Here is an 18,970-nt window from a genome sequence, read left to right as displayed (position 1 = left end):
TAGTTGGTGGATCGGTTGTGGTTGTAGTTGGTGGATCGGTTGTGGTTGGTGCGGTTGTAGTTGGTGGATCGGTTGTTGTTGGTGCGGTTGTAGTTGGTGGATCGGTTGTTGTTGGTGCGGTTGTAGTTGGTGGATCAGTTGTTGTTGCTGCAGTTGTAGTTGGTGGATCGGTTGTGGTTGCTGCGGTTGTAGTTGGTGGATCAGTTGTTGTTGCTGCGGTTGTAGTTGGTGGATCGGTTGTTGTTGGTGCGGTTGTAGTTGGTGGATCGGTTGTGGTTGTAGTTGGTGGATCGGTTGTGGTTGGTGCGGTTGTAGTTGGTGGATCGGTTGTGGTTGGTGTGGTTGCAGTTGTTGTGGATGTAGTTGTCCCCACAGTGGTCTTTGTCCCCACAGTGGTCTTGGTCGAAGTAGGCTGGGTCTTTGTCCCCACAGTGGTCTTGGTCGAAGTAGGCTGGGTCTTTGTCCCCACAGTGGTCTTGGTCGTAGTAGGCTGGGTCTTAGTCCTCACAGTGGTCTTGGTTGTGGTAGGCTGGGTCTTAGTCCCCACAGTGGTCTTTGTCGTGGTAGGCTGCGTCTTAGTCCCAACAGTGGTCTTGGTTGTAGTAGGCTGGGTCTTAGTCCCAACAGTGGTCTTGGTCGTAGTAGGCTGGGTCTTAGTCCCCACAGTGGTCTTTGTCGTAGTAGGCTGCGTCTTAGTCCCAACAGTGGTCTTGGTTGTAGTAGGTTTGGGCTTTGTCCCCACAGTGGTCTTGGTCGTAGTAGGCTGCGTCTTAGTCCCCATAGTGGTCTTTGTCGTGGTAGGCTGAATCTTAGTCCCAACAGTGGTCTTGGTTGTAGTAGGTTGGGGCTTTTTCCCCACAGTGGTCTTGGTCGTAGTAGGCTGGGCCTTTGCCCCCACAGTGATTTGTCTCTTCTTCCTCACAATCAGTGGATCCCTGGATGATCTGGATCCATCAGTGTAGGTCAGAGAGATGTGCCCTTGTGGGAAATCCTCCACCACCAACTCAAATCCATACACTCCGGTGTTGGCATAAGAGTCTCGGTAGTGTAATGTGCAAGAGCCCTGACAATGTGAACATTTAGTAGTTAAGAGAGGCAAAGCATCAATCCAGTGTTGTACAAGGTATTGGGAAACTGATTTGTCAACAAACCTGATCTAAGTCAAAGCCTGAAGGCTGGTTGCACGAGCTGCACTCAGTACCTATGATATTTCCATATCTGCATCGAACTTTGTCACCATCAGGATCAAAGGACATCAGCTTGTATGTCCGTGGGCAGTTCTGAGGAACTCTTGAACAGACACATTAACAGAGGTTAGCAACAGTCTGCTGCCAAGGATACTTTTAACAAAGGATTAAATTAGAAGAATTACACACAGCATGTCTGAATAGCTGTTCCATCTATCTGGCTGGCAGAGTGGGTGTTTTTATCTACTACTGGTGGTCATTGTAGGAAATTTCCCACAGGTTCTTTAGCAAAGTGATTAGAAGTTATCGTTACTGTTTAATGATAACAGCAGGGGACTCACCGTAGTAAAGGTAGAATGGCAACTTCTGGCGATTGGTTTGGTTTTCCAGTGTCAGATCTTGTTCCCAAATCCACATAAGTCATAAGTCTCAAATTATGAACCCAATTTCGCGTTGGGATCCAACAACAGCTAGCAGCGCTGGTGTGATGGAAACAACACTCTTGAAATACAATATCTAGCAGCTGTTACTTTTATGATACGCAGAACCACAGCAAATACAACTGTGTGCAACTGAAGTTTTAGCAGGATAAATATCATATAAATATTACAGCAATAGAGCAAAAATATTCACGAGGTGAGACATCACAGTCAAGCCCCCCCCCCCTCCCCCCAAAGTAGTCATATCACAATAATACTTTACAAACTGATAAAAACATAAATTGAACTTTTTTTGGTTTTATTGTGATAATATACCAAAAGGCCAGACATTTACAGAACAGTTTATCAAAATATTGTTTTTTCATGGATTTATTGAAAAGATGACACTCATTTGTGTGTTGGAACCCTTTTTTCCCACAATTTCACAGATAAAATGCCTCATAAAATGAGACTGATCAAAGATATTTTTAAAAACCTCTGTAAATGCCGTGTTATAAGGCCTGAGAAACAGTGTGTAAATGTATGATGTTCCAACTGCTTTGAAAGGCCAGAAATATGAATTGGCGTGCAGGAAACATGTCATTTTCAGAAATTCAAACACACCTAGCATAAAATGACTGTTTGTCAAATAAACACATCTCAAAATGTGTGATATATAAACTAGCTAACATTGTGCTCTAGAAAAAAAGCTTTCAAATGATATATGAATCAATATGGAGAGTTTTAAAAAGGTTGGTCAAACTTGAAATCTGAAAATTGAAAGATTAAAGCAAACTCATAATTTTGGACTCTGGTGTCTCGTCTTAAGCAAATCAAAAATCTAACCTCATTTGAAAAGGGTTGTCACTTGGGATACTTCTTGTACTGACTGTTTCAGTTTCACACCATTGATAGTTGTACTGTGGTGCATTGTTGCTCCAGTCAACTACGCCTCTCTCACTTGTGGTATTATAGCCACAGTTGCCAGCGTAACAAGACCAGTTGAGAGAGTTCTGACAGCCATCAAAGGTTGCCCTGTTGCGAAAGTCCACCTGCGGAAAAAAATCTGAATAATCAAACCCATATGAACAACAATAATAATGATACGTAAGTGATACGTTAACTTTAAGTACATATTCCCACAATATGAGAACATGAAAATAAATTCGCACATTTTCTGTAATGCAGGTTGCAAATCATTTAAAGGTGTATCTCTCACTCTAAATGTTCCATCGGGGTTTCTTCCTTTGTAGGTGTAGGTCACGGTTCCTCCAAAGTAATATGATGCAGATGACAGCGAGACCAGGAGCAGCTGAAGCAGAAACACCAGTGTGGAAGCCATGATGCTCCGAACTCACCTGAGTCTCAAGGTTCTCTGCCACTCACATCCACCTGCAGGATCTTTATATACACTTGGAGGTCAGCCAAACAAGCTGGTGACAGTCCTGGCGAGTTTAGTGACATACTTTGTTTCAGAACAATAGGCCAGCTGAAAAACTGGTTTTGAACATTGAACCTATAGGGAGTATTAAAAACATTTTTCATGGAGACACACAGTTGTCCTGTATTTTGCTTTAGCTTTGCTTTTGTAATTGAAGCAGCATCACTGTTTACATGTAAGGCAGGGCATTTTCTTTGTATAGCATTTAAGCCTCAATTTGATAAAGCAGCTTTCAACAAGGCTCTTCAAAGTGCTTTGACATAAAGGCATTAAGACAAAATATTAAAGAAACACATAAATAGGATTGTGAGAGTAAAATAAAATAAAAGGTAAAAATTAAGCCAAACTAGATTTAACGGGAGAATGAAACACACAGTACAGTGCAGGATATGAATAAATAGGTGCAAATTTACTAGAATGCAGGCATGATAGGGGAAGTGACGACTCGTTCAGAAGGTCTCGACTGTTTTGATGTAGTAACTACTGGCAGTAAGTAGTAAAGCATTTTAATCTTTCCCATCACCCTAACGGTCCTGCTTTGCCTTCTTATATTTGTAAAAAATAATATGTTAATTTTTGATATTTATAATGTTAGTTTAAAATAGTATTTGACTGATGTAGTTGTAGCAGTTGTCTTAATATAGAAATACATTTAAAAAATGTTTTCACTACAGAGTTCTGTGCATTTCAGTTGACTTTACATTGATACTTGAACCTGAAATTCAGCTGACAATCCTGCAAACTACGAACAAAACCAGGAACCAAAATACATATATATATAAATATATAAATATAAATAAATACATGTATTTTTCCTGCATTCAGTTCTTACTGCAGGGTTGCAGCTTAAGCCATTAAATGAGGGATTGAAGACAAAACAAACTGGGTTTATTCAAGTTCAAAATTAACCACCATGCTGATGAATTTTTGCTTTGTTTGTAGAATTTAAACCGACTCCTTTGTTTGTCTTTTTCATTTGATTAATTACAGGGATTTGCAGTCACGTGGTTATTCTTCACATTTTTAAGGGAAGGTTTCAGATAACAAACCTGCGCTAAATAAGGCTTCTCAAGCTAAATACAAGGAAGTAAATAGACACCACAGAGTCCAATAGACTTCCTATTGGTCAGGACTGAGGATGCCCCTCTGATCCTCAACCAATCTGGGTATGAGAATGAGGCCAGATAAAAGTCTAGTTCACCAACTGTAACTAGTTTCACATAAAACTAAAGAGTTCATTTGCATCTAGCAATCAGTAGTTGTTTTTTTATCTTTACTGATGTGCAGATAATTCAAAAAGAAGATGGTAGATGAAAAAGGAGAAACTGATTTGGTAGTTGTCTGTTGACTAATCAGTAATCTCTTTTGATGGTTAATCTCTACTAATTAATTCAGCTTTGGAAGTCTGATCAAACCACTGTACGCTACCTGCTCAACACCAAACAGCAGACAGACAAAGTTAAAGACTAGCTGATGAACATAGTGGAACATTTAGCAGCTCAAGAGCCAGATATTCTTTAGGAGTTGGCGGAGACCAAAGAGCTCAATGAGGGTGAATGTTAGATCAGATGGTGACTCTTATTGAATGCTAATGTTGCTCTCTATCTGCTGAGTGTGTGAATAAGTAACATTTTGCTGAGATGTTGGCCATATCAACATGATAATGTATATATAGTATATAACTAATATACAGTATCTCACAAGAAAAGTGAGTACACACCTCACATTTTTGTAAATATTTGAAGAAATGACACTTTGCTACAAAGTAAAGTAGTGACTGTACAGCTTGTATAACAGTGTAAATTTGCTTCAAAATAACACATCACGCAGCCATTAATGTCTAAACCGCTGGCAACGTAATTGAGGACACCCCTAAGTGAAAATGTCCAAATTCGGCCCAATTAGCCATTTTCCCTCCCCGGTGTCATGTGACTCTCTAGTGTTACAAGGTCTCAGGTGTGAATGGGGAGCAGGTGTGTTAAATTTGGTGTTATCGCTCTCACACTCCCTCATACTGCTCACTGGAAGTTCAACATGGTACCTCATGACAAAGAACTCTCTGAGGATCTGAAAAGAAACAAACATAAAGATGGCCTAGGCGAGAAGAAGGCCATACAGCGGTTCAACAGGACAGTGCCCTGTTTCAGAAAGCGGGTTTAGTGAAAACTCTGAGTAAGTTGAGCCCGAGATGAGGGAAACTCTGGGTTTTCGGTTTCAGAGAGCGAGATCAGATAAACTCTAGGTCTGTAACCCCGGCAACTTACACTGCAAACCTAACCTGCTCGGGAGGAGGTTTACTTCAACTAACGCTGAGTTTCGCTCTGACTCCTCCCCTCCTGCGGAGCCTGAAGCAGCTGTCTCACACACCGTTTCATTTCCTCATTCATACTGTCGCTATCAAAGCACATAAATGAACGCAATTACGTCTTTAGAAACATCGGAATTACGGTTAAATAGGCTGTTTAGTTTGTTTTTTTTACCCAAACATAATCTTGAACATGATGCTTTTATGATCAATCTGTCATCGATGTATGGACAGAGAGTAATCTTTGGACATCGTAAATTTATCCTCAGCACAGAATAAAATCTATAAGCTCCACTGTCCGACTCTGTGGACATTAAGGCAGCTGTCAGGTTGGCAACAGTTGCACAAAAACACTTAGGCCTCCCGTGCTCTACAGTGCTGCAGTATTCACTGTTTAAAGTAGGCCTAATCTGTATAAAACTGATCAATGAACAGTAATCTCTCATCTTGTAGTCGCACTGATTGAACATTCCTATCATAGTTATCAACTGGATATGATGTGAATATCTCTGAGTGACGATGACTGTGGTGCAGCTGAAATAAATACATGTAGTTTAAAATTGAGTTTTTCATTCTCTGCTGACAGTCTGAATGTGTTTTGACAGCATTTCATAAAATACGAAATGAGCAAGATTATATTAATGTAACATAGACGTCTAAAACTTCTGTCAGTTTGAAGCTAGACACATTTTACATTGCAAAAAAATCATTAATAGGCCGACTGAGTCGGACTGTCACTTTCCAATCACAGGTCCGTGAGGAGCCTAAACTGTGTCTAATCTGTTCCATTAATATTTTCATCTTCAGCTATTGCCACCGGCATTTAGTCCCGTCAGGTTCCAGCTGAATAAACAGGCCTATCATCGTCCGCGTTGGCTCGTGCTCACATTTCTAGCTCCACCCGATTTAAAATGGAGGCTCTGCCTTTATTTACCCGTTGCCATGGTGAATCGTACTATCGGAGCTCCATTGATGAGGCTTTTTTTCATCCCCACGCACACGCTTCCATCAGGCTCAACATACTCAGAGTTGACTGAACTTATTCTGATGGGCCTTTCTGAAACAGAAAACTCGGAGTTTGACGGCTCGTTAAGTTGAACCCAGAGTTCAGGTTTACGCTAAGAGTTTGTTGAACCTGCTTTCTGAAACAAGGCCCAGGTTCCACTCAGAACAGGCCTCGCCACGGTCGACCAAATTAAGTCGAGTGCATGTGCTCAGCGTCATATCCAGAGGTTGTCTTTGGGAAATAGACATAGGAGGTCAGCCTGTCAGGGCTCAGACCATACGCCGCACACTGCATCAAACTGGTCTGCATGGCTGTCGTCCCAGAAGGAAGCCTCTTCTAAAGATGATGACAAGATGACAAGAAAGATGATGACAATATTTATAAAAATGTAAGGGGTGTACTCACCCCTCCATATATGCTACATACTAACACTTATGATCAATATTAATATTCATATTGGCATCCTTATATGGCTGGTGTTGTGTCCATCTCGCCCACATTTGGATACACTTTATCTCATAATAATTTTGAGGAATAATGTAATTATACAATAATGCAAATTGTCTTTTGACTATGCCTGTAAAATGTTCTTTATTTAGCTGAATTTAGTAAGGTTAGTTAAAAATAAAAATGTCTTGCCATGATGCTGAAATGGAAAAAAATAAAACTCAGATACAATAACACAATATTTTATTATATATATTTATACATGAGGTCAGGGTGAATTGTTACCAACTCTAACTGATCAGTGTGCCCAGTTTAAAACACATCGACACTAAATATGTGAGTTCAGTGTTTGGATTAATCAGAATTGTCCACCTTCTGGTCAGTTTGCACACTGACAAGTAATCTACATAATCACAAGGTAGCTGTGGCACAGATGTTTCTATTGTTCTGTCCACCTCATTTACATCAATGAGTGTAGGCTAAGTAACTGCCAGTTGAGTGTATATATACACTCACCTTGGCTGTTTTAACCAGGTGCAAAGGTCCCTGAGTGGCTGGAACCTTTGCTGCAATGATTTCCTGAGTTGAATGTGGTGCACTGTGATGCATAACTCATTTTGCAACGAAACTTTGCATTTCTATTATCATTGATTATTTTAGATTTAAGAGAAAAGCTCTCTTCTACTTATTGCACAGTAAAGCAAAGTTTCATTGATGACAAGAGAATATTACATGCCATTTTTATTAATTTGAGTTTTGTTTATGGGAATCACTTATCATTCAGGATGTGGCAGGACACTATCTAAAGAGATCTGCTTGACACCCAAGTTCCTTCTGAAATCTGTCCTTTTGGGGTGGAGGTCAGTGATCCGCTAAATTACCTATACAGGTGACCTTACCTGTTACCATAAGCAGCAGATGCAGCAGCAGCTGTATGTGGAAATGTCATTGCTGTGCTGATGCTATATATCTTTCTATCAGACAACCCCAGTTCCTTAAATGCTCTTGCCCCATGTACAAAGCTAAGTCCTTGCCGCAAGGGCCTGGGTTTGAGTCGCCCTTTCCTGTCTCTTTTAACTTTTTTTTTTCATAAATAAAGACAAGAAAGACCCCAAAATACTTTAATTCTTTTGACAGAAAACTCAGATTAACTAGAGGAAAGTCAGAGGTGCACAGTAAGGGAAAAAGTCCAGGTTTAAGCTTGCATTATTCTAGCTGGTTTAAACAACCAGTATTTGAAATAAACTTATGTGTCAACAAAAAAACACTGAAGACTTTGCTCTCAACAGGTGACTCTCAATCCACTGAAAACTCATAGCCCAATTGTAACTCATTGAATTGAATAGTTTGACTTCAGACTTTGAATACTGATATTTTTTATCATGGCTCTCCTGTGCAGGACTGCTGCTGAGCCAAATCCAGCTTGTGGTGCAGGGTTAGTCACCACCTTAGTGTGTAGAATTTATTTTTGTTTCAAGTCAAATCATGTTACGAGAAACATTCATTGTGCCCCACCTTCTTTGCACGGCAGGTTCACAATAAGCAGATGACTTTTATTTTCAATCTCAGCAGTAATATTCACAATCAAGTTTTATTTACTTCACTTACATATTTCAAGTTTCAATGTAAAGTAACATTTAGAATTTTTTTGAAATGGGGGAAAAACACTTCCAGAATCAGTGGCTCCTCTCTCACTTGCAGTGGTGTAGTTGGTGCTTTTATTGTTCTCTTGGGTTGGTGCCAAGACACACCTGATTCTGATCTATAATTACACACCTACATCCACCTATCTTCAGCCACATTAAAGGAGAGGCCAAAAAACCAGTCCCCTCAGGACTGTTGTCATCTTCCGTATGACTTGTCATGCACAGACTTTTGAACTCGTTGTTGCTCACTCCCATCTCTCTCTGTTCAGGGAAACATCAATGGACCCCCTCGCCACAAACCCTCCTGTAAACCCTGGAACTCAAAGCCCCAGTCCTCATCAGCCAGCTCCTCGCCCTGCATCACTTTGAGTTTTGTGCAAAATACATCTTTAAAAACTGCTCTGCTTGTGTCTGGTCTGCTTTTTTGGTCATTATAAGAAACCTGACACTATGTATTAACTGAAAGTTTAAAGCATGTAGTAGAACTAGTTTTACCTGGCTGTGTTTTAACGAGTAATTGGAATTCATAGTCCTCACCTCTCTCCAAAAATGTGGTTCATATCAGTCCAGTTCTGAGGTCTTTACACTGGCTTCCTATTTGTCAAATAATGATTTTTAAACATAACTGTTGGTTTATAAAGCTCTGATCATCTGCTACATTATGAAAAATCCAAACATCTCAGGTGGGACAGCTCTGCTTTTGCTTTCTGTTCGCTGAGTGAAACCTAACATGGAAAAGCAGATTTCAGTTATTATTCACCATATATTTGGAACAAACTCCCACAAAACTGCAGGTCTGCTGCAACTCTCAGTTCTTTCAAATCAAGGCACGAGACTTTTCCTTTTGCCGTTTAATAAATCAAATGTGAGGCTTTTGATTATTAGCTTACACTCTCACTTTTATTCTTGTTTTTATTTTCTGTTATCCATCCATTGTCAACTGCTTTTCCTGCGTACAGGGTCGCGGGGGGCTGGAGCCAATCCCAGCTGACATCAGGAGAAAGGTGGGGTACTCCCTGAGCAGGTCGCCAGTCCATCGCAGGGCCATACATAGACAGAAAACCACTCACACCAAAGGTCAATTTAAGGTCACCAATCAACCTAGTCCACATGTCTTTGGACGTTGGGAGGAAGCCGGAGCACCCGCGCAGACACAAGGGGAACATGCAAACTCCACACAGAAAGGCTGGGACGACCGGAGTAAACTCTTTTAAATTGTATTTTTATATTGGGGTGGTAATGGTGCAGTGGATAAGATGCATGTCTTTGGTGTGAGAGACCCAGGTTTGAATCCACTGTGAGACACCATTGTGTCCCTGAGCAAGACACTAAACCACGAGTTGCTCCAGAGACGTGCGACCTCTGACATATATAGCAATTGTAAGTCGCTTTGGATAAAAGCGTCAGCTAAATGTAAATGTATTACCCAATGTTACTTTTATGTTTTTTGTAAAGCACTTTTAATAGCCTTGTTGAAATTTGCTATACAAAAAACTTGCTTTGCTTTCTGTATTACTTCTGAAAAAAGATGGAACTATGTTTATAGATGTACTGCTGCCAATGGTGGTATAGGACTGAAAGTAGTGTGGAAAAAAAAATTTCTTGTATCAAGTCAAGCCATATTATGAGAAATATTTATTGTGCCCTTCCTTCCTCGCACCTGCAGGTTTACAGTAAGCATATACATCAGCAGTAATGTGCCTACACTCTAAGAAATGATTCATGGGATTAGTAAATCCATCTTAAATATTCTGAGCTTTTTTACCATTAAGAATTAAGTTTGTTAGATACACTTGTTTTATTCAGTTGATAACTGATTTTAAGAAGAAATCTGTCTCAACTCAAAAATAAGTGGATATTTATTGAACTTTTCTGAGTTCACTTAACAACAGACAATGTTACGTTAGGGCTACTTGTAGGTTATATCTAGTGGGCATCCTTTAAAATCATGAGTAAGTTACTAGACAGAACTTGTCTGGACTTGTTTTGCCACCAGACCAAGCCTTCCACATGCAAGACAGAAGTGTGGTAGAAAGCAACTTTGCCTTTCATGATAGAAAGGTGGGTTACTTGGTGAGTATTAGTTTTGACTTGTTTTATGAGCAATGGCTAACATTAATAACTGCCTACATGGCAAAAATAAAATTTTCACAATGCTAAAATTTGAATAATTGTCCTAAACTAATTCAGTGTTAAAGATGGAGTTTTAGCTAGCTCCTACTAGTTAAGCCCAGTTGTTTTTGTGTTTTGTTTCACAAAGGCAGCCAAATGAGCTTGATTGGCACTGAACCTCTTAAGCATTTGTTGTAACACTGCAAAGGTTAGCAAATGTGTATTTAGCTTGGTCTTAATTTAAAATCGACAATAATTTACATTGATGCAGGTTTGGCCTGCAACAGCCATTGGGGGTGCTGATTTACATTCATGATTAAACAATGTATGCCACATATTTCAGTGTAACATTCTTGAATGTTGATGTTTAAGCTGTAATATTTTAGTGAGGTTTTAACTGGTTGAGCCACAGTTTTAGTTTAGTTTTATTCAGTGGATTCAACACTATGCAAAGGTGGGCTGTAAAGCTGGCACCATTGTTTTAGACACACCATTGTTGCTACATGTGAGTTTGTCGTGTGTGTGCTAGTTATCTGTAAGTTTGAACATTTGAATCATGTTGTATTATTTTGGAGATGATTTTTTGATTTGGCATTACAACATTCTAACTAGTTATAATGACTTTCTTTAAAATGATCAATATATTATTTGATGCAGCCCAGGCCTCATAAACTTCATCTTTTAGTAATTTTTCAATCCTCATGGAGGAGCACTTTAAAAATGTGGATAATTCTGTGGAAAGGAGGAGAGAGGTTACTATCTGAGGCTTAGTGGTGTATCTCCGAGAAAAGGAAGAAGATCAAAGAGCAGTTGGTAGGTAAATCAGGCACTTTGCAGAATATGACAGAAATGGAATATAATAAAAATCCTTGTGTTTTTGTTACCTTAGAATGAGCCATACAACTTACAGGGGGAGTAGGACACACCACAGTAGGACGGCTAAACCAAACACTGACTAGAGTTAGGGCCTTTCATGTTAATGAAGAATTTCTAGCCACCACAGTTTCTCCTACACATGTGGAAAGACAAGTTGTTTTCAGTGTCTGAGCCTCCCAGTGCAATGATTGTGATTGAGGGAACAGAAGACCTGAATGTACCCAGAGCATGTGCATTGCTAATAGGGCTGAAATATGAAATATGAAAAACACTTATGAAAAGTTTCAAAAGCAATTCCATGAGCTGGATGGTCTGAAAGCCAGTCTGAAGTTAATGTCTTTAAAAGTAAACTTCTGTCCTAAAAATGTCACAAGAAATTCCACCTGTTGTTGAGCAAAATACAGCAGCTGTAATGCATAGTTGGTACTGGTTAAAATACAGTTTGTTAAAACTACAATTGCTATGTGCAATTTCTTCTGACTTAAGTGAAATAAGTTGATTATAATTGAAAAAATTCAGGTAACAATTTTCATTTCTGAGTAGAATGAAAGTAAAACAAAGACGTTTGAATAAGTTAAAATTTAATATTTCAACCACTTAACACCAAAACCTTATCATTAAAATGAAGTTTGTTCAACTAAATTAAGCTTGTAGATGACAAAGTAAATCACGTTGGTTACTAAACTAATTGAGTTTGTCTAACTATAAAAGTCTCATGAGACATACTGAAAAATGGCTTGAGTTGGAATTACTAGATCAATTGTTACCTTAATCTTTTAAAGTAGAGCTAGTGGATTCTTTTTTAGAGTTTAGACACCATCATTAACTCCCAGTTATTCATAAAGCAACCTGTATTTGGCTGATTAAGTAAGATTGAGTTGTTCTGGGAAATCCGTTTCCGTCAGTCCGGTCCTTCCCTGTCGCCACTGCCTGCCAGCCTCAGCAGTAGGGACAGCCAATAGTGGGCTCTCTGTCGCCAGCACTTCTCATTAGCCTGGTAGTCCGGTCAGGTTGGCAATAGGACGAAAGGGAAAAGCAGCAGCAGCACTTTCACTTCCTGCAGGGATCAGAATCTGCACTCAGGAACATCCACACAGCTAAATTTAACTGAAAGCACGTTTTGTACAGCATATCCAACTTGGATTTTGTTTTACGCACTAGCCACATAAGTCTGAAATGTCACTAAGGTTACATCCACTGCATCTAATGGAATAATCAGTGAGGTAGGCACATATAAATCAACATGTACAGATAACATGAAAACCTGCAAAAGTGATTGTTTGAGTCATATTGGATTTTTTTCTATTTATTGCACTGTAGATATTCACCTACAATACGTTTCTTTCAATAACCAATAAAAAAACTAAATTAGAACCACATTATTATGACTGTAACAATTTGCTCTTTAGATTTACTATAAATGACACTACTATATATATATATATATATATATATATATATATATATATATATATCAGGAGTATAGCCTACTAGTCATATATTGAGTTTAACCAGTTCCCTTACTTACTGTATCCAGCTGACTGAGAGACCTACATTCAGTTGTTGTAGAAAAAAATCCTACAAAATAAGTTCTGATGTCACAAGAAAGAGAATAGTTGCGCCATCTTGTGGTGTCTCAACGCAGTATTTATAATGCAGAATGTAAAATAATGTGATGTTAGTAAAACTATATAGTTAACAGTTTTTCTTCCAGAGCTTGGACAAAAGTTATTCTGAAAGTAGTTGAATGTATTCACATTACATGGATCATGAAAAATATCAGAATCAGCTTTATATCCAGGTTTGTGTACACATACGAGGAATATGACTCCGGGTTGTACATTGCTCACGATGTGCTAAATCAAACACAGGCTACAGTAAAGAGAACACATATATACACACTATAAACAAAAACAAAATAGACAGATTGAGACAATAGTGCAATGAGCAGAGTGCAAAGGATGCAGGAGTAAATTACTATTATTATTATTATTAATATTATTATTATTATGATGTACATGTCAGAGGTGGATGAGATATACAGTTACACATACATGCGTACATGTACACATGTACACATTGCAAAGGATGCTGGAATAAATAAGTATTATGTGCAGGTGTTATGTACATGGGTTAGGTGGATTTGGTATACAGTATATACACAATATACAACAATATGAACAGCTCTGAAATAGTGAATGATGAATAAATAAGTATTAGCCAGTAAACAGGTGGCTGATTAGAGGCAGTTACTGGGTTATTGCACAGGAATGGTTCCTAACACTGAGTCAGCTGTTCATCAGAGTGATGGCTTTGGGAAGAAACGGTTCCTGAGTCTGTTGGATTTGGCGTACAGTGCTCTGTAGCGCCTACCAGAGGGGAGGAGCTGGAACAGGTTGTGTCCGGGGTGAGATGGATCTGCAGTGATGTTTCCTGCCCGTTTCCTGACTCTGGAAATGTATAAGTCCTGAATGGAGGGCAGGTTGGCACCGATTATTTTTTCTGCAGTCCTGACAGTGATGGGGGGCAGAGTGGTGGGGCTCCTCCTGAAGTTACGCTCCAGGTTGTTCTGACCACACCAGAGAGCCAGCTGATCAACCTCCCGTCTGTAGGCCGACTCGTCACCGTCCCGGATGAGGCAGATGACCGTTGTGTCGTCAGCGAACTTCAGGAGTTTGACAGATGGGTCTCCTGAGGTGCAGTCGTTGGTGTAGAGGGAGAAGAGCAGTGGGGAGAGCACACAACCTTGGGGGGGGGTGCCCGTGCTGATAGTCCGGGTGCTGGATGTGATGTTTCCCAGCCTCACCTGCTGACTCCTGTCAGTCAGGAAGTCTGTGATCCACTGACAGGTGGAGGCTGGCAAAGTGAGCTGGGTGAGTTTGGTGCTGAGGATGTCCGGGATGATGGAGTTGAACGCCGAGCTGAAGTCCACGAACAGGATCCTAGCATATGTCCCTGGAGAGTCGAGGTGTTGCAGGATGTAATGCAGTCCCAAGTTGACAGCATCATCCACTGACCTGTTAGCTCTGCAGGCAAACTGCAGGGGGCCCAGCAGGGGGCCTGTAATGTCCTTCAGGTGGGCCATCACCAGTCTTTCAAAGGACTTCATGACTACAGATGTCAGATTGACAGGCCTGTAGTCATTTAATCCAGAGATGGAAGGATTTTGGGGGACCGGGAAGACTGTGGAGCGTTGAAAGCAGGAGGGAGCTTCACACCGCTCCAGTGATCTGTTGAAGGTCTGTGTGAAGAAGATGGGGGCCAGCTGGTCTGCACAGATTTTCAGGCAGGATGATGACACGTTCAGGACCAGGAGCCTTCCTGATCTTCTGCCTCTGAAAGAGGTGGCGCACATCCTCTTCACAGATCATGAGTGCAGGTGAGGGGTCAGAGAGGAGGGGGGTATCAGCGTGGCAGTGTGGGAAGGTAATTGTTGGAGCGGGGGAGAGGTGTGACTGTGGGCTTCTCAAACCTACAGTAGAAAACTATTCAGCTCATCAGCTAGTCGTTGAGTACCAGCAGTGTTGGGGGATTGTCTCCTGTGGTTAGTAAGTGTCTTCAGGCCTCTTCACACTGACGCAGTGTCGCTGGCTGTGTAGCTGTTTCCTAGCTTTTCAGCATAGCTGAATATTGAGAACCCAAGTACTTGGGTAAACTTGGTGGCACATTTATTTGCAGTTTAATTTTTAGCCAACAAAAACAAAAGGACTCCAGTTCTAATAATCATATTCTCCAGATGTGAGAGGGTTAGGGAAGGGGACTGTCTCCCTCCGAAACGGGAAGGAGGGTGCACTGTCCATCCAGCCCTCGGACCTCCCGTAACCCCGGTCCCAAGCAGGTTCACGGGCCCGCTGACGGCTTCTCCCGTAGCGGACCAAAAAAAACTGACTCCAAAAAAAACACCAAGAGAGAGTCTCTTTAAAATTAAATATATATTTATTTTCACAAAACCAAAAGAGGGTTAGCGGAAGGGGAAAAAGAGCTGGCTAACGACTTACAAAGCTCTGCGTTAGCCAGTCTGGTGCACTGTCCTGTGATGCGCCTCCAGAGACCCCAGAAAGGCAAAAACACTCGCTCCTTGTTTGAGGTTTTAAGCATTTCCCACATTTCCCATAATAAAAAGCAAAAGTGCATTACCTTTGCATTTGTTCAAAAAATTGGACTTCACAAATCCTTTAATTTCTGCATCCTACTTGGATGACTTACGATGAATTTTCCTATCTTCCTGTCCTATTAATCCAGGCCTACTTAGTCCTGCTTCACTCTGCCTTGTTGCAACGTTTCGGAGAACTATTTGTCCTTCATCAGGCTTTACAGAGTGGCATCTTTAAGTTTCCGTTTTCTTTAGGTTTCACTTGAATGAGGTTCGAACACGGTCAATATTTTCCTTATTAACTTCCGCTTGAGGCTTTCTATTTTAGGTTTCCAGGATCTTCTGCTTGAGGCTTTTCCAATTGAGGTTTTCAGTGAGTCACGGTAAGTACTGAGGTTAAGGTGAGGGATTTGGGCTGGGTAAGAGTGTCTCCACCCCCGTGAGGCCCTCTAGAGGACACACACGGCGCTGGCTGGTTAGGGGAAGGGAAAAAGAGCTGGCTAACGTCTTACAAAGCTCTGCGTTAGCCAGTCTGGTGCACTGTCCTGTGATGCGCCTCCAGAGACCCCAGAAAGGCAAAAACACTCGCTCCTTGTTTGAGTTTTTAAGCATTTCCCACATTTCCCATAATAAAAAGCAAAAGTGCATTACCTTTGCATTTGTTCAAAAAATTGGACTTCACGAATCCTTTAATTTCTGCATCCTACTTGGATGTCTTACGATGAATTTTCCTATCTTCCTGTCCTATTAATCCAGGCCTACTTGGTCCTGCTTCACTCTGCCTTGTTGCAACGTTTCGGAGAACTATTTGTCCTTCATCAGGCTTTGCAGAGTGCTATCTTTAAGTTTCACGTGAATGAGGTTCGAGTATTTTCCTTTTTCTTCAGCTTGAGGCTTTCTATTTTAGGTTTCCAGGATTCTTCTGCTTGAGGCTTCTCCAATTGAGGTTAGGTAGGGTTAGGGAAGGGGACTGTCTCCCTCCGAAACGGGAAGGAGGGTGCACGGTCCATCCAGCCCTCGGACCTCCCGTAACCCCGGTCCCAAGCAGGTTCACGGGCCCGCTGACGGCGTCTCCCGTAGCGGACCTCTGTCCATCCATACATATTTAAATGTTTAAAAAAACTAACTCCAAAAAAACTGACTCCAAAAAAACAGCAAGAGAGTCTCTTTAAAATTAAATATATATTTATTTTCACAAAAAATAACTATTTACAATAAACAAAAGGTGTGCAAAATAGACAACGTTTCGACCCGCAAAGGGTCTTCTTCAGGTTTAGCACACTGAACTCTCTCCTGAGCTGTTGCTTGTGAGAGGTTTGAAGGAGAAATGAATTCTCCCTCTCCCCCCTCCCTTCCACACTCACTCATGTGCCGGCTCCGCCCCCTTGTGGCCTCAAAGGTTCGTGTCCGGTCTTTTCACTTAGTAAACATTGTTTTTAACACAATTATAAATACCAAAAAACACTGAACTGATTTGAAACTTTTAAAACTGTTGGTAAGTATCCTTTTGATTATATTTTAACAATTTTTAGTAGTTCAATTGCATATTAAATAATAGAATTAAAGGTTCGTGTCCTGCAAATTTGTCCAAAAACATGCTTTAAAATTTGTAATCCTCTTTCAGATTGTATTTTATAAGCTTTTGGAAGGCCCCAAAAATGATGGTGCTGTTTTTAAGCATAAAAGGTAAGCCTTAAATTAATACCAGGCAAGTATAAAAGTGAAGGTAAATATAAAGGTTGCAGTTAAAATTAGGAAAAAGGTAAGTATTGTATGTCCAGCTGAGGTTAGGACTTTTTTCTTAAAAAATAAGTGTAAATATTCTAAAAATTACGTATAAAGGATTAATTGCCAGCTATGTGTGAGGTTAGGGAAGAAAAAATTGAAATGTCGACGCCGAAGGCGGCGACATTGAATGCACAGGCCATCCACTGCCAGCTGGCTCCTAGCCCTCACTTCTCATTGAGGCATCCTGGAATCAAAGTGCCCAGACGGTGAATCCAGAGCCTCTCCTCCCGCCGTCTCTGAGCTGTGGACCATCTGGGGTTACACTGCAGGATCAGTGCAGTGAGCTGGGACCAGCCATGCTCGATAAAATGTTTGACCAGTGGGATGTGTGCGTCTTTCTTCCTCCCAATGTTATACCTGTGTTGTGTGAACCTGGTCAAAAGGGTGTTCCCCGTCTCCCCAACATACTGTATGTTACACTGTCTGCATCTGATTAAGTAGACACAATTTTTGGAGTGGGCAGTGCCATGCCTATGTGTGGGGAAAACATTGTGGTTGTGTGGGTTCAGCACCCAAGGACGGTGCCTAAAAAATTCTCCGTGACCCAGGGGTCTAGAGTCAACACGTGGTGCCAATTTGGCCTTCACCAGAGTGTCCTGCAGATTTTTGTTCTTTCTGTATGCAGCTATGAGTCTGTGGTCCTGTAACAGCTGAGTTGTGGAAATTAAATTTTGGAAATTGCATTTGAGTGTCCTAATTAATTGTACTGCTGAGGGAGAATAGGTAGTGATTACTGGGAGTAAGGAATGTGTGCTGAGAGGTTTTGTGTGGAGAAAGGTTTTAAAGGCTCTCCGTAAAAAGGCCCTGCAGTACCCTCTGCTGGCCAGAGCGGAGAACAGCACCTTCGTTGCCTCTTTAAAATTCTCTGGTCGAGTGCAGATTCTGTGAAACCTCAGCAGCTGAGATTTGATTAAACCTGCAAAAGTGTGTTTTGGGTGGAAGCTGGACTTGCAGAAGAGCATGTGTGTCAGTTTCCTTAAAAAACACTTTGAGGTCAAGTCTGGCAGTCTGGGTAAATGTGGGACCCTTAAAGGTAGTGGTATCCAGAAAATCAACCGCAGTGGCGCTGATACAATATTTGAGTTTGATTGCAGGATTGTGGTGATTCAAAATATTTACAAATTGGTCAAAATCCTCTCTTGAAAAGGGCCAGACCCCCCATATGTCATCCAGAAACCTGTAGTAATAGAGGGGTTTTTTGGGGCAGGAATTTAAGGCAGCCGCTTCCCACTCTGCCATGAAAATATTGGCATACGCGGGCGCAAATTTCTTTCCCATGGCCGTGCCCTTAATTTGGAGGAAAAATTGTCCATTGAATTCAAAGTCGTTTCTGGTCAAATTGATCTCTAAAAGTTGCAATAATTCTCTGTCTGGTCTTTTGGCGTCTGGGTATTTTTGGAATATGTTTTTTACTGCTTGAATGCCTTCTGGGATTACAATGTTTGTGTATAGGCTGTCAATGTCCATGGTGAAGAGGAAGGCATTCAGGGGGATGTTAATATGTTTAATTCTGTTTACGAAATCATACGTGTCTTTGATATAACTGGCATGTCTTATCGAGAGAGGATTAAGAAAATGATCAATAAACTCAGCTGTATAATACGTCTCACTGCTGCAATCGGACACAATGGGACGTCCTGGAGGGATCTC

At 40.9% G+C, this 18,970-nt stretch overlaps 1 protein-coding gene across 1 annotated transcript in view; it reads right to left on the bottom strand.

Annotated features, from left to right (window-relative positions):
- Positions 1 to 18,970, bottom strand: part of cdh15 (cadherin 15, type 1, M-cadherin (myotubule)) — a 62,227-nt gene that overhangs the window by 19,985 nt on the left and 23,272 nt on the right. The window lies entirely within an intron of this gene.

This window comes from Micropterus dolomieu, linkage group LG20 (genome assembly GCF_021292245.1).
Source record: "Micropterus dolomieu isolate WLL.071019.BEF.003 ecotype Adirondacks linkage group LG20, ASM2129224v1, whole genome shotgun sequence".
NCBI classification, from domain to species: domain Eukaryota; kingdom Metazoa; phylum Chordata; class Actinopteri; order Centrarchiformes; family Centrarchidae; genus Micropterus; species Micropterus dolomieu.
This window is presented reverse-complemented; position numbering and strand designations above follow the sequence as displayed.